This window comes from Hylobates moloch, unplaced genomic scaffold, assembly GCF_009828535.3.
Source record: "Hylobates moloch isolate HMO894 unplaced genomic scaffold, HMol_V3 SCAFFOLD_7, whole genome shotgun sequence".
In the NCBI taxonomy this organism is placed as follows: domain Eukaryota; kingdom Metazoa; phylum Chordata; class Mammalia; order Primates; family Hylobatidae; genus Hylobates; species Hylobates moloch.
In genome coordinates, this window is record NW_026652282.1 from 32,731,484 (window position 1) to 32,736,130 (window position 4,647).

The window sequence follows — 4,647 nt, forward strand, 5'->3', positions numbered from 1 at the left end:
ATGAAATAATCTATACAACAACCCCCCATGACAGCAGTTTACCTATATAAAAACCTGCACTTGTTCTCTTGAACCTAAATAAAAGTTAAAAGAGTAGAGGATAATAATGGTGATAAATCATGAGTACCACATAGTGAACATACACTGTGCCAGGCATTGCTCTAAGTGGTTTACATATATTAACTCATTTAATCTCAACAACCCAATGGGGTTAATGCTTTTATTATCCCTATGTTACATATGGAGAAACTGAGGCACAGAAAAGTTAAACAAATTACCCAAGTTTACCCAAAATGAGTGGCTAAGATGGGATTTGAACCCAGTCAATCTGAGGTTAAGAAAACACTACACCAAATTTTCTCTCCAAAACAGAAAATTAAGAAGTCCCCTCAGTCAGCTTAAAGTTTGAAACACTCAAAAATTAATGCTTGCTCTGTTCTTTCTCATATCCACAGGAGAACAGTCAAGGGACATATATATTTCAATAGGTAATACTGAGACGAAGTCAGAGAATTCAGAAGTCCTTACAGTAGGCAGTGAAAGAGATGCAGCGAGAAGACCAAGTTTGACAAAGATGTATAAAAAGGCGAAAGCATTTTCTGTAAACTGAACTCAAAGTGCCAGAATCCTAATTTTTAAGAAAAGTGTTAAAGTGCACTCATATGGAAATGTGGAAGATAATTATTGCACAGCTAAACTTCTTCGTATCTTAATAAATGCTTATATGGTTTGACTGTGTCCCCACCCATATCTCCTCTTGATTTGTACTCTCATAATTCCCATGTTTTGTGGGAGGGACCCATTGGGAGATAATTGAATCATGGGGGCAGTTTCTTCCATACTGTCCTACTGGTGGTGAATGAGTCTCACAAGATGTGATGGTTTGATAAGGGGAAACCCCTCGGCTCTCATTCTCTCCTCTTGTCTGCCGCCATGTGAGACATGACTTTCACCTTCCACCATGATTGTGAGGCTTCCTCAGCCACGTGGAACTGTAAATTCAACAAACTTCTTGCTTTTGTAAACTGCCCAATCTTTGGTATGTCTTTATCAGCAGCATGAAAAACGGACTATTACAATGCTCAAAACAATCTGCTAGCTTCAAAATGACGCAAGCTACCCGTGTGTCTTTGACTAAAGCATAGAGTCTGTAAATTTTTTACTTTTACCTTTGTTACCCACAGAAGAAAGAAGACGTTTTTGTTTCTTGTTTCTTTGTGACTTTCTTTTGTGGCACAGAAGATAGATGTTTGAAGTATTTTTCCACAGACATGGGCAACGTTAGAGTTTACACGGATGGAGGTTTCCAACTGAGAGAGGAGAAGAGTTTTTAAAGGGGAACAAGAAAAAAGAAAACATAGAGAAACAGGTGTATCATTTCCATATGGAATATTCTTTATACTAGGAAATAATATCTTTCTATCCAGAGCCATGAGGAAAAGGTAAAAGGCGAACTTTTCTCTATATCTTGAAAGGAGAATCCAGAGGCCACACTGAGCTTCTCAGGAACAGAATGATTTTGAGGTAAGCTTGGGGCAGACATTGGGAATAGGGTAATAAACTTGGGGCAGATAAAGGTCAAGGTGGGACCAGCAACTCTCTGGGTGTTCAAACACCTCAACCATCGTCTAAATGTTAGCTGCCCTGCACTTTGGACTGGATTTGTCATACTCTCCTTTATAGTCTCTTTCTGGTGAGCTCATCCAGTCACATGACTTCAATACCATCTATAAAAAGTCCCCCATATATCTACTTCCAAACGTGACATTTTTGCAGCTCCTTGATTCACATTTCCACTTGGATGTCTAATAAAAATCTGATTTTACATGGCATGCATTCCCCACTCCTCCACCCCGGGGACCCCTGCAACCATCCCCAGGGGGGATAATAACACCATCACCAACCCAGGTGTTCAGGTCCAATCTTCAGAACCTACATTATGTTCCCCATCTCCCATTCCTCACCTCCTGTCCATGAGCAAAGTTTGTCTCTCCTTGTCAAAAACCCATATGGAACTGGTCGACCTCTCTTCATTTCCTCAGCCACCATCACAGCTCAAGCGGCACTAGTCTCCTGCCTGGATCAGCTATACTGGCTCTACCTGGTCTGCACCTTCAACTCTCTGCCATCCCTCTATATTCTTCAAAGCAGTCACTGCCTTGACATTTTGGGGGCATTTATTCTACTTTATATTCAATATCACAAATTTGACCTTCAGTTTTGACCTTATGTTTTTCAGTCCTTTTGAGTTTTTTTTTTGTTTTTTTGTTTGTTTGTTTGTTTTAACCAGCTTTAATGGAAGAAATGGTACAATTGAAGGAAAAACCATGAATGGAGAATTCATAAGGGTAATATACAGGAAATCACCCCTATCTGTGGGGAAGGCACCCTAAGGCTCAGTCCCATTATCCGTGTCACTCAGGCTGAGCTTGCCAAAGAGGTACTCTGCGATACTGTCCGCGAGAGCCCCCATCTTGAAGCCCAGAAGCAAGAATCCTTAGCACTTGCATATTTTGTGTTTTGTTTGTTTGTTTGTTTTTTCAGATGGAGTTTCGCTGTTGTTGCCCAGGCTGGAGTGCAGCGGCGGGATCTCGGCTCACCACAACCTCCGCGTCTCAGGTTCACGCGATTTTCCTGTCAGCCTCCTGAGTAGCTGGGATTACAGGCATGCACCACCATGCCCGGCTAATTTTGTATTTTTAGTAAAGACAGGGTTTCTCCATGTTGGTCAGGCTAGTCTCAAACTCCCGACCTCAGGTGATCCACCCGCCTCAGCCTCCCAAGTGCTGGGATTACAGGCGTGAGCCACAGCACCCAGCAACCACCAGGATGAATTCCATACCATGCTTTACACCTTACCATGCATATGCACCCACAGATACCATGAACCAAGAGAGCACACCCCACCCGACCCCACCCACCCCACACATCTCACCCCACCCTACCCCATCTCACCCCATCCCATCCCACATGCCCTCCAAGTTTATAATGGGAAGACTAATGTGTTTTCCAGGGGCCCATAAAATACCTTTCCCCTCCACCCCCCCAGATCCTGAGCTGCATGCAGATGAGACAGGGCTGAATGGAGAGATTGCTGGATGCCTACTTTAAACCTGATGGAGATGTGCCCTGATTGCTAAAAGGTGAGAGTGTTGCAGATACGCATCAGCTGGACACCTTTATTGCTTTGAGAACAGATAACTTTATTGCCAACAACGGTAAAACCGAAAGGAGAAAAACTGAAGAGAACGTTCTGAAAGGGCAACATGGACGCCCCACCCGGTGGCGCGAGCTGGGGAAGGCACCCCGTGGCTGCGGGGCCCGTCTGGGCTCAGGTGTGTTTCTGGCTGCGGCCCAGGGTGAGCTTGTCAAAGAGGTACTCTGCCAGGCCTGCTTCCGGGGCCCCCATCCCGCGCAGATTGCTCAGGTAGCCACCCAGCTCTCTGATGGTCTTGGCCTGCTGGTTCAGGAGGTGGTTCTCCAGGAAGTCGCAGAGCTGGGGGTCGCCGTTCTCCTTGGCCAGCTGGTGCAGCTCCAGGAGGCTCTGGTTGACGTTCTTCTCCAGGTGGAAGGTGCACTCCATGGCCTTGAGCCCGCTCTCCCAGCCTTGGCACTCTGGCTTCCTGATGTCGCGAAGGTAGATGCGGCCACCGCGCAGGTTCTGCAGCCTCAGCAGCTCCTGGGCGTGCTCCCTCTTCTCGTGCCACTGGCGCAAGAAATAGCGGCTGAAGCTCTCCAGGGCCACGTCGTCCCGGTTGAAGTAGAAGGCCATGGACAGGTACACATAGGAGGCATGGACCTCCAGGTTGACGTTGATGTTGACGGCGACCTCGCAGCTGAGGTGGTAGTTCTGGCGCACCTGCGACAGCGGGCCCAGGGCGGGCAGCGCGGGCGCGGGGAGCAGGCGGGGTAAAGCGATGTGGTCGCGGGGGTCCCGGAGGGGGCGGCGGCATCAGCATGGGCAGTGGCGGCCGCAGCGGGTGCCTCGGAGCACCACCATGGTGGACGACGGCGGCGACCAGTGGAGGGCGGGGACCTCCGGACCCAGCGGTGGTGGTTGCCACAGGGTCTGCCAAGGGACCGGAAGTGGGCTGTGGGGACCTGTATGGGTGGAGGGGCGCACGCCGTCTGGCAGGTGGTGGTGGTGGCTAGGGGGAGCACGCTGAGTTCCGTGGGCAGCCCGGGGAACTAGGCACCGTCAGTCCTCTGCGCGATGTCAATTCTGCAGTAACTTTTCTAGTGTCCAAGGACTTTTTCGTCTGTCCCCTGATTATTCCCCTCTATGACAGCTTGTTCTCATTTTATAAACCTCTTGTCTTTCTTAAACTCTGAGAGTATGGTCTGGTAACGTTTTCTTGTGTTTCCTGTATTATATCCTTTTTTCTCTCCTCCAGAATTAGTTTTATTTGTGCATCTTCCTCACTTTCCTTAAATATCTGGAAAACGTTTGTCCATTCATGATTGGAATCAAGGACTGGGTTAGCCTCGGTGATGAGCATGGATCGAATGCACAGTTGTGAGTGTGGGTGACCAATAGGATTCTCCCATGAACAGGAGGGTGGAGTGTGTCAATTAGGGAGTGCTCATCTCCTTTGGAGATAAAGGTATAGAGCTCCCAGGCAGAGTAGGAACTATTCCAAATGCCCA

The 4,647-nt window shown here is 47.8% G+C and overlaps 1 pseudogene; it reads right to left on the reverse strand.

Annotated features, from left to right (window-relative positions):
• Positions 1-3,165: 3,165 nt before the first annotated feature.
• Positions 3,166-3,772, reverse strand: LOC116811260 (putative ferritin heavy polypeptide-like 19; annotated as a pseudogene).
• Between the last annotated feature and the right edge of the window lie 875 nt (positions 3,773-4,647).